The sequence below is a fragment of the Tiliqua scincoides genome, chromosome 4 (genome assembly GCF_035046505.1).
Source record: "Tiliqua scincoides isolate rTilSci1 chromosome 4, rTilSci1.hap2, whole genome shotgun sequence".
Lineage (NCBI taxonomy): Eukaryota > Metazoa > Chordata > Lepidosauria > Squamata > Scincidae > Tiliqua > Tiliqua scincoides.
The window spans coordinates 18355635-18367184 of NC_089824.1; the positions used below are offsets into that span (position 1 = coordinate 18355635).

At 44.3% G+C, this 11550-nt stretch overlaps 1 pseudogene; it reads right to left on the bottom strand.

The window, feature by feature from the left end:
* Positions 1-501: 501 nt before the first annotated feature.
* LOC136650001 (5S ribosomal RNA) lies at positions 502-618 on the bottom strand (annotated as a pseudogene).
* Positions 619-11550: the final 10932 nt, after the last annotated feature.

Here is an 11550-nt window from a genome sequence, read left to right on the forward strand (position 1 = left end):
ATGGTGGGCCAGCGCCAGCATTTGATGTCATAAATGTTATGTAAAGCACATTTATGGCATTCTCCATGTAGGGAGAGCTGGCACTGGCCCAGCACCACTTGGCACTGGGCCTGGCATAGAGCAAGGAATGAGCTCCAGCCAGTGACAGGGAGGCATTCCGTAGTGGGGGAGAGCAGCAGAGGGTGGGGGAGGAACCAGGGTGGGAGGGGTATGGGACTAGCAGAGCCCTGCTCTGCCATATCCTATTCACCATATTGGGCTGCAAAGCCTGACATGGAGACTCTCAAGGCTGCTCCAGCTAAATAACTGATGCAGATTTGAGAAGCCACATTGCGGGGCCTGGGGCTTCCCAAGGTGACTTATGGCAGCCTTGGTAGTGCCACTGGACACAGTGCCACTGGTCACGGTGAGATACAGGAAACTGGACTAGATGGGCCTATAGCCTGATCCAGTGGGGCTGCTCTTGGTTGGCAACCTTCAGTCTGGAAAGACTATGGTATAAGCCTACAGCACCCGGTATTCCCAGGCGGTCTCCCATCCAAGTACTAACCAGGCCGGACCCTGCTTAGCTTCCAAGATCAGACGAGATCGGGCATGTGCAGGGTAACAACTGGAGCTCTTATGGTAGCCGTTTTGGCTCTGTTGCACCCAGCGGAGCCACCATACATAGGATTGGGCTGTTAAATCACACCTCTGAAGCTGCTGGAAGGCCCAAAATGGTGTTTCCATTATTCCCAATGAAAGCTGCACTTCTGGAGCTAAAAGCAGCTTGGGAATGCAGTTCTCATTAGGACTGGACTACAGCATGGTTCATACCCCTTCCTGTACAGTATGATCCCAATTCTGATTGGATTCCTGAGGCTTATATTTAAGCTTATTTAAAACAAAACACAACTTCGGGCCAAATGTTTCATTTAGCACAACATGTAGTGACCTGCCAGGGATCTGATAAATCATCTGGCTGCAGTCCGACATAGATAGAATCCTTAAACCCATAATGACTTCAGCAGACTCTCCTGAATCTCATCACCTCTCATGCGAGGTTCATCTTCGGCAAACCTCCCCAAAATGTGAGGTGGCAGGGAGATGGTAAGTAGAGCCTAGCTTACCTAGGCAGTTGTGACTCTCCAACAGTGGTCATTCTCCAGGCAATCAAGCTGCATGCTACTTGCTGATCCCCTCCCATCCTTTGTCATTGTCCCATGGGCCCATAGTAAGTCACTAATTGGAGCCAAGTAGGAATTTTTGTGTCCTGAGGTAGACAGTTCTTTTGCCTACCTCAAACTATGGTAGGGCTGAGTTTTTTCCACTCTCTCTTTACTAACAAGGTCACTTTGTTTTTCGGTTAGTGACAGCATGAAGGCTTGAAGTTGACTTTTTGATGCTCACCCTGAGATAAGCAAAAGGCAGAGCAGGGACCCAATTCCCCACTTCACAGTTGCTGCCCGGTGCAAGGGGATGGCCGGCTTGTCCCTGCCCTGGATTATTTTGTCCACCTCAAAATGCTCACTAGATTGGGGTGGGCTTGAGTGGTTTGGCTACCTCTTCCCCTTCATGGGGAGGACTGTGATCAGCTCATGTGTCCCAAATTGTGTGGCTTGAAGACAGGGAAGGAACACCCACCTGGGTCAGGCTTTCTTCTGACACCTTTTTCAGCAAGCTTCCTTTTGCAGTACTCTGTCTCTGCTTGTTGTTGCTTTCCCTCTCTGTGTATTTATGGTTAATGCAGTGGCCCATTCACCCATATTTATCTATCATGTGGTCATTGGGGAGTGCATGGGTAAAAGCACTCAAAACTCTAGCTCTCTTTGAATATTAACGGAACACAAGAAAAGGTGAAAGTGAAATAGGTACCCATCCTTCACATTATCAGTGTGCACAGTTGGATGTATTGGTAACCTTTGAGACATTGTACTAAACACACAGAGTTGGGTACATAGGATTCCTTTCCTCTTCATGTGTCCAGATAGCATTCAAAGTGTGTTTCCATGCTGCATTTTTTTTTTGCTGCTTTCAAACATCAACCATCATATGTGCAAAGCTGAAGAATCAGCACCACCATCACCTATGCACCTTCTTGCTGAAGCATAAATAAAGCAGAATTACAGTGAACTTTAAAGCAAACAAGGCAAGAAAATGTAAAAAGAAAGCCAGAAAGCAGGACATGTAGCTGAGAGCATCAGCTACAATCAATTTGGAAAGTCTCTGAAGATAGAGATTACAGAAACTATCAGGAAACAAAAGAGCAGTATGTTCTAATGTGTTCTTAAGGTTAAAAAAAAAAAGGTACAAAAACCCCTAGAAAGAGAAAATATTCTCTCTCAAAGGCTAATTCTAGAAGATTACAGAGAAATGCAGCATCCCAGAGTGATCAGAGGAATTTTATCTGGGACTCAGTGAAGGGAACACCAGCATGACAACTATCATAGTCTCCATTTTATGTAATGACTTTTTTGATAGTGAAAAATTCGCTTCCCCTTAACTGTATTTCAACAGTGATAACAGGACAGACTTTCATTTAGATCTTCCGGCGAAAGACCTCCTCCGTGTGATAATAAATGAACTTTGTGAACAGATGAATAAATATACATTGCCTCCGCTTGGGTAACATTGTGATCCACAGCATCTGGTAAATACCAGCCTGGAGAGCTCTGTTTGCCAGCTCTGGTGCCTGCAGTCATGACATGCTCTTCTTGGATCAATGCAGCTATTTTACACGCATCAACACCTCTTCCTATAGGTGAATTCTCCCCCAAGGGCTTATCTCTATTGCAGGCTTAAACTGGGTTAATAGCCATTCCTTCTCATCAGGAAATGATGAGAACTGCAGTTCTGTGCATCTGGCAGAAAGAGTTTCCAACAGAGAATTCTGAGCACCATCACCTGTGATCTGTGATAGTTGGGGCCCCCATTCCAGCTAACTCCTCCAGGGCCAATGCAGCCATGCTTAAGGGGTACAAGCTGCATCCTGCTGTGGGGGGCAGTCATGGAAGCCTCCACAAGGTAAGAGAACTTCTCTTCCCTTACCTCAGGGTAAGCTTCCACTTCCCCAGCGAGTCTCCTTGAATCTACACCAACTATTTTGCTGGTGTAAGTCCAAGGAGGGTAAGCGAGAGGGAAGCGGAAAAGGAATGGGGATAGGATCCTGGTGCAAGTCCCTGCCGCTGGAATCCACCCCCTCCCGCCTCTCGCTTTCCACCCTCCCCATTCAGACACTTGCCTGTTCCCCCACCCCACCCTATTCCTCCCGCTGCTCCTCCATGCCAGATTATCTTTCACTACTGCAGGTAGATAATCGCAACAGTGCACTTCTGTATGGATAATATGGATAATAGCAGCAGTGCACTTCATTTACAACAGCAGAACCTCTGTGTGTTAGGACTGGGCTGCTACAAACCAAGACATGTTTGTAGTGAAGTCATGACCTCACTTTACAGTGTGGCCCACAGTGCACCAGACTCCGGGATTCTGGGCCTGCAAAGGCTGCTGGTTTTTCATTTTTCCATAGATCAGACCAGCCCTCTTCTGCAGAAAAAAGAGAGATTCTTTGTGTGGGTGCACACTGCTCCTTCATGTGATGGGTGGATTAAACTCAGCCCCTCTGCGGCCATCCTCTTCTTCTGCTTTCTCTCTTGCAGCATGCCCAGTACCAACCTTTAAAATCACAATCTCATACCTAAAAAGACCAAGGCAGATCTAGGGTATAAAATGGCCTGAACCCTCAGCTTGATGCTGTCTCCCACCATAGATCAGTCTCAGCCCTGCCATACAATACCCAGTTTGCCTGAGTTTCAGGAGGATCTCTCTCTCTCTCTCTCTCTCTCTCTCTCTCTCTCTCTCTCACACACACACACACACACACACACACAGAGGTCTCTACCCTCCAACCCTTTCTCATTGGTGCACCACTAAGTAGATTGCATTACACATAGCGCATTGGGAGCACCTCTGGCAAAAACGTCTGCTAGAACCCTGTGGCTCTTTTCACCCTGTGGCAATCACAGACACTGCTGCCCTCCTGGAATGCCTTGATGCTGCTGCTACTATATTCTCAGCTGAACTGCAGAGCTGAAACAAAAATGGCCTCTCTCTGGCTACTCTTGTTTCAGCATCACTCTAGGAAGATAAAAGGGCAACAGCCTCTGGTCACTTCTGTTTCAGTGCACCAGCAGCGTGAGACAAGAGCACCTTTTCAGATATCCTGGAAGGAAAAAGGGTGCTATTCAGGAGCTCTCTCTCAGCACCAGTGGGATACTAAGACAGGAATAGTCTCCCAGTATGTTCTCCCTTCAGCATCCAGGTGCTGAAGGATGTGTGTCTGGGTGACTGGAGAGTAGAGATAAGGGTACTTTATCATCACACTCTCCTCTCCTACTATCCAACAAATAGGCTACCCCAAAGGCCCTGTGTCATCTTAATGTCCCCAGCACATGACTCAGCATTATCATCCCCATGTTGTAGATGAGGAGATGGATATGTGTAGATGGAGGAGAATGACTTCTCTAAGGTCACTAATGCTTCAGTGAGATTTGTATTGATATTAACAGACCCTCTTCCATTGGCTTGGGCACAATAACTGCTTTAAAAAAAAACTGGAATAATGCTGAGCCACCTTCTGGGGATATGCCCTACATCGGCTCATGCTTGCATTATATGAAACATGAAGAATGTCTCATTGTCTTGTGCTGGATGTTATGTTATTCAAACTCTGATTGTGGCTTTCTACATTACTATGACAAAAAATCAAGATTGTAAATTAAACATATGGCAAAGCAAGAGAAAAACGAGAGAGATAAATGCCAAAGGGAAATAGAATACATTGGATAGAGTGATAACACAGCAAATGAGCAACAACTGAGATATCAAAGAAAACAAATGAGGGCAGGTGCAGGTTTGTTTGAAGGACTGACAGAGTACTAGATGTACATAACACATGTACAGGTGGGGAGATGAGATGATAAATTAAAAGTCAGCCACTGTGACAAGAAATCCCTTGAGAGGAAAGCAGTCCAGAGGGAGACAGTCTCAGCATTTTGTCCTCAGCAGGGAAGTGACAAAATCCGACAATGATAAGGAAGATAATGGAGCTAATTTAGATTAATGCATCCAGTTGTTAAAGGTGGTTGATCTTTTTTAGTCTGAAACAGGAGCTATGAATTTTGAGAAGCTCTTTAATAGGGTGAGCATCCTAGAATGTATTTCTGGATTTGTCACGTAGCTGCTGAGAAAGCATGGCTGTTTTCTGATTAACTTCCAAGGGAAAAAAAGACCAAAAAATATATGTCAATACTGAACAGTCCCCATTTGTTCTAAATATACAGCAGAGCCATAACAATAATTAGAGCAAGGAAAATTTGATTTACCGAAGTTGTGTTTTATTGCAAAACTCCTCAAGTGACAGAATGTAACAAAACTGCAGAGGTTGTAGGATATTTCAGGGAAGCAATGTATAGGAAATTATTGGATGGGGAAAATGATCGTACAGACCCTTAGGTAACCAGCTGCATTTGAAGACTGATTAGGTTGGCAAAAGTTTCTAAGACTTTCCAATGCTTTCCTGACTGCTGCATGAGGACAAGTGGGCTCTTGCAAGTCTCTATTTAATTTAAGGCAGAGTCTGAACAAATATATTAATAAATATATTGAATACATGATACAGTGTGAATAGCCCTGGTCCCAATTTCTGGTTTTTAGTTTGGGACCTCTAAAATCCCCCCCCCAAAAAAAATTTTTAGTACTCCCCATAGAAACTATGCAGATATCCATAAAATGGTTCAACTCTTAAATTAGTTATTTCAAAAAGAGAGAGGGCAACCTCATAACCCTGTATCAACATAAGGCCCTGTATCAACATAAGGTGTCAAACATAAGCCCTGCAGGCTGGATGCAGCCTGGGGAAGTTCTTTATCCAGCCCTCAGGCTCTCTGAACACCACAATCAGTGGGTCTCAGTTGCTCAGCTCTGCTGAAGTGTCACTGCTGAAAGGGCAGCCCATTTGATAAATGGGCTCTCCCGTATCTTGAAAACATGATCACGATTTGTCTGTTGACTGTGCTATTATTCAGTGCCGATCAACTTATGATGCTTTGTTATGATGCTGTGGGGCAATACTAAGGCCCAGAAAGCTCAGTCGGTGATCTGGTTCCTAGACCACTATTACAGGGATAGCATGGCCCCTGAAAAGAAAGAATTTGGCTGACTCTTGATTATATCGTCCTTCTCTGTCATTGGTGTCTGGGGTTAGGGAACTGAACTGGGGAGTCTGGCAGTAGGGCCTCTGCCTCCTCCTCCTCATCTCTGCCAGCTCTGAGATCTGCCCCTGGCTTGACTTGCAGTCAAGTTCCGAACAGATAATGGGCACAAGGGTGGACTGAAGCCCATCAGGTTGGCCAGACCAAGTGATTTAGCCATCTGGTGCTTTAAGTACCTGGGTTTGGACAGCTCCTTCTCCAGTCTGAGCAACTTGCTAGACAAAGTAGCTCTTCTAGAAACTACACTATGCCTCATCCTGTGTCTTGGGCTGATGCTTTTGGAGTGCCTGCTTATATCTAATCATGTTTCTGGCCACTGGCCCTCCAGGCTGGCTGCCTTTTGCCTATCCTGGATGGTGCCACCTGGCTCTGATCCCTTTGAGTGCCTTCTTTGACCTGTGCCTTGCCTGGACCATGGCATTTCTATTTTATCTCTCCATCTGGGCCACTTTCACCTGGAAGTGAAAAAAAAATGGCACTGGAAGGCCCTAACAATTAGCTTGAACACTAACTTACTGTTTTTTCCTCTGAAATGCATTCCCAAGACTTCACATATCAAGGGAGTTTGGATGCAGACATCGGTATATACATGCATTTGTGGAAACAAAAATGTGCTAGCCCCCCATGGCAAAGGAACACACCATATGGAAGAGTGGCAGTGGGTGTTACTTCCTTGGCATTTTATTCATTTGGTGAATATTTTCAGGATGCTGCTGAGAAAAATAATGTCAGCTCTCTTTGGCAAGGCAGTGACATGCTGATGAAACCACTGAGTGAGAAAACAGAAGTGTTTGACCTTGAAGCTATGGGGGCAGGCAAGAACTAGGATGGTGCCTTTGACATTTATTGATGTTCTTTGCGGCTCCTGCTCTTAAATAAGCATAAACCTTGTCACCATAAGTACACTTTGTTACTGTATAAGCTCCATCAATGTTACTGGTTAACACGGTCATAGTTAATAATATTTGACTGCAAGGTTTGGGGAGGAAAACACGCTTTCACTTTTTTCTTCTTCCTATTTTCATACATTTGCAAAGCTCATGTGCTCCAAATCTTGGTTGGAGTTACAGTCAAACTCCTTTTCCTGGAGCCATGATCGATCCGCCAGCAGTCAAGTGTTGCCTGGTTAATCTTTTTATTTTCAGGTGTGTAGGGAGCATGAATGTGCACACAGATATCAACATACACACACCCATCAGTCTTGCTCAGATGAAATTTGCCTGCTCTAAAATGAATGGATGACCACATATTCTCAGCAGAGTACAAATGATCTTGAGACCAAAGCCACCTCTTTGGAGCTTCCTGGCTTAGGAGCTTCCTGGTTTAGTTTCCTGTATTTAAGTTGTTAAATCAACAACAATCACAACAGCAACAACAAAGGACTCTCCTTCTCTAGCTATTCTCACCAACTCCTTGGCTAATATCTATCAAGGAGAGAGGTTGCTGAGCTAACAGGGGTCCTTGCATTAGGCCTGCGGTTCATGGCACCTGCCCGAGTCTGAAAAATCACTTCCAGGCAGTGCCATGCCAAGAAGAGCCTGGCTGGACCAAGCAAGCACTTGTAAAGCTTGCACATGTCCTACCTGGCCCCAGAACCAGGGCTGGCTATCGGGTGATTTAATTAATTTGGTCTGGAGGGGCCCCGCACTGGGGCAGTGAACAGAGTGCCAGCAACTGCAGCCCCCACCTTGTTCTGTAGCTGATGCCAGGGCATAGTGAGGACAGAGTGGTAAGCAGAGTGTTGCTGCTGGGTGGCGCTCCCACCTGCTCCAGCAACAAAAATCTCCCCCCCCCCCGCAACAGCTGGTGATGACACCATCACCTACTTCCATACGCTGTGCTTTGTGCTGGGCAACATTGGCCCTGGGCTCACTGCTGTTGCGCGTTCTGGTGAGTAGGGGGCCTCGGCAGTGGGATGGGGCCTCACAAAAATGTTTTGCCTTGGGCCCTGCAGTTCCTAAGGCTGGCCCTGGGGCAACGGACAGGGCGTTCCGCAACTATAGTACCCTGTGGATTGGGCCTTTTGAAATGGTACTGGCTTGGGTCATGCTCTTCTGACCTAGTTACCGAGTACATGTACAATCAAACATGATAAGATGGGCCCACTGTATACTGTCTATAGCACAACTGTCATCAATGAACGCATTGAATCCTTTTTGAAACCATCTTACCTGGGGGCCATCACCTGTTAGGTAAGGCCAATTGATTCCTATTATCAATATTCAATAAGGGATGAAGCTGCTGTGGCTTGGCTTGCCAAACACACACACACACACACACACACACACACACACAGACAATAAAGAATTCAGATCAGTTAGGAAACATAGCGCAGTTAATTACATTGGTTATAATTGCTCTGCTATAATTTTATACAATTCATGTTTGCTGAATGGAGAAGCCTGGATATTTAACGCTATTATCCAGATACCTAGGGGAGGCATTGAACTTGATCCCTCAGTTTCAGAGCACTTTGGGGAGTTTATATGTATACATACGTTTGTGAGCACTTACTCAACCAGAAGCATTTCCTACGTAGCAATAGCTGAGTAGTAGCTTGTGTATAAGGCCACCATTGATACTGAATGGATTTAGCGTTGGTTTCCAAAGCATTTGATCTTCTCAGTTCACCCAGTATTCTTAGCACAACCGCAGTCTTTCCTCATACAGTTTTAAGACCAGATAGTAGAACTCCGGGGTCTGTTATATGAACAAAGTGGGGAGATCTGCTCTGCCCACTTTCCAGTGGTATAGGCAGTGTCTGTGATTGCCTATCTCCCAACCAACCAACAGATCTCCAGCTTAACTAACTTCTTCCTGGGAAGGAAGGATGGATAAGGTAGGATATAACTAGAATTTGTTAGTGCTTTGGTTAATTTTCACATATAAAAATATATGACATTTCAGAACATGAAATCCTGAAATATATTCTAGGAATTGAATGGCTGAAATACCAAATTCTTTGGCTTCTAATGGCTAATCATAGACACTGATTATGTCTTATTTCTCCTTCTCCTTCTTCTTTTTCTCCATGGTCTGATTCCTGCAAATCAGGGACCATAAACTGAATCAGGCTGGTAGTGGTGTCACTGAGAACAGACCATGTAGGATGAGGCATAGAGGGGAATCATGTCTGCCTGTTGTCAAGATAACAAGCTGGTGCTTCCTATTTTTATGGGCTACACTTTTGGGTAATAAACCATAACAGAGCATGGGAGCACCAGCTCATCTGCCTTGGCAACATGTAACTCATTTGCCTACCTATGAACTTTCATACCTTTGGACCATTACAAATAATTAACTTGGGTGTAGATTGTTGTGGTGTACAAACAAGTGAGCTAAACCTAGTCCTCCTCCACCTTATCACTAGAGTTTATGTCAAAAAAATGTGTGGTTCTGTTGCTATCTGGAAGTGAGATCAAAGAAAGGAAAAAGGGAATCCTGTGAACAAGATAGAGGGATTGAGGAAACAGAAAAAAAGTATATTTGAAAGGTGTAGAGATGGAAATTGATGGCTACATCATACATTGCAAGGCAGTAAACTGGATTTGCCATCAAATGTATACATATTGGAGAGTCATAATCACCTACTTCCTGACAAATTTACCTGTGTGATAATGTCTCCACATGCACACATTTGGGTGTAACACATTTGTAAATATGAATGTTCCCCATTTGTAAATGGGGGAACCCCCCTAGTAAGAGTGGTATCAGTGTGCAGTGTACTGAGGGACCATTTCATTCCCCCCCAACCCCAAGTGGCAAAGCTATGGTTGCCAACAGGTGTACACTCTACAGGGAGTTGCTGCCAATCATGGCTTCCTGACAGTTCTAATACATGTGCTTTCAAATGCATTCACACATTACATTTTTAGTTGTGCCCTTAAAACACTGTCTACACATTAAAATGTACTTTGTGAAATGATCCTGAGTATGTTCTGTCAGAAAATGAGCCTTTTAGATGGAGAACCCCACAGGCAGTGATATTCCTATGTGACATGAAATTATCTCCACAGCAAGACCATCTCTCAGCCCAGTCTGATGCATGTCTACTCAGAAGTAAGTCTAATTGCATTCAGTGGGGCTTACTTCCAGGAAAGTGTGAAAGGAGTGGAGCCCCAAGCCCTAAAGGCATGATTGCTCACGTCTCATTAACTAATCAAAATCTTATCCTTAATCTATACAATTTAACCTCATACAATGTGTACATCAAAAGATTCTAGGGCTGGAAGTCTGTCAGAAAACTCCCCCATAGATTAATATTATCTTAATACTTTTTAAAGCAATGAGTCCCGGAAAGGTTCACAGAGATGATGTTTCAGCGACTTCATAATTCAAGTGTCAGACCATCCTCCACTTACATTCAGTCTGGTAATTTGTGTTTAATTAATCACCCATCTGCTAAAGCATCCTTGGACTTACACCTGGCGGCATTCTTTGTCTACAGTTCTGCGTTTCAAAAGCATACAGTTATACATTATTATTAGTTTAATCATGGCAAAGGTTTATTCACATATCCTTAGAGCATTGGCATCATCCTTTAATTATGCAAGCCCTCGAAAGAACAGATGATGGTTTCTTTGTGACTTTAGATGACTTCAAGAAAGCACTTGACATCTTGAAAGAAGGAAATTACACTTTCCTCCTCCACAAAGATGGAAGAGCTCCAATGGTAGTTAAGGTTATCAGAGTCCTTTATAGCACCTCTAAGAGATCAATGTTCAGTGAGGGATGCCAATCTAGATAATACAATGTGACTAGTGGGGTGTCACAAGGAAATATTCCATCCCAATTTCTCTTTGTCATTGACATGCAGATGGAACTCAGGAAGGAACTTTAGATTCATTATTCAGCCTAAGCAAGTCCCAAAGGCACTGTAGCAAAGTCTTAAGCAAGTGAAGTTTGCTGTTTCAACTGCTTTTCTAAAGGACACCTCTAACTGCGTACAACAATTTTCAGTGTTTAATGGAAATGCATTACGGAGAGCACTTCAACTACCCTGCTTGATGGACAGGCAGCATTGTAAAGGACAGGATTGGTGCCCCCTTTGAACGGTGAACTCACTCTGCACCTCTTCTTTATTGGTTGTTCTTGATCCATGGAACACTGCAAAGTTTGTTGATTTAGCTTGAATGGCTATGCTGAAGTAATGAAAAATGTTTGTTCAGTGGGACTTCTAAATGGGCTGGAAGATGGGATAGCCATGGAATCAGGATGAAGGCCCTAAGTTTTTAACTGGAGATACTGGGGCAAATGGCCTATTGTGTACACATATGATAAGAACTATGCTTCAGAATGC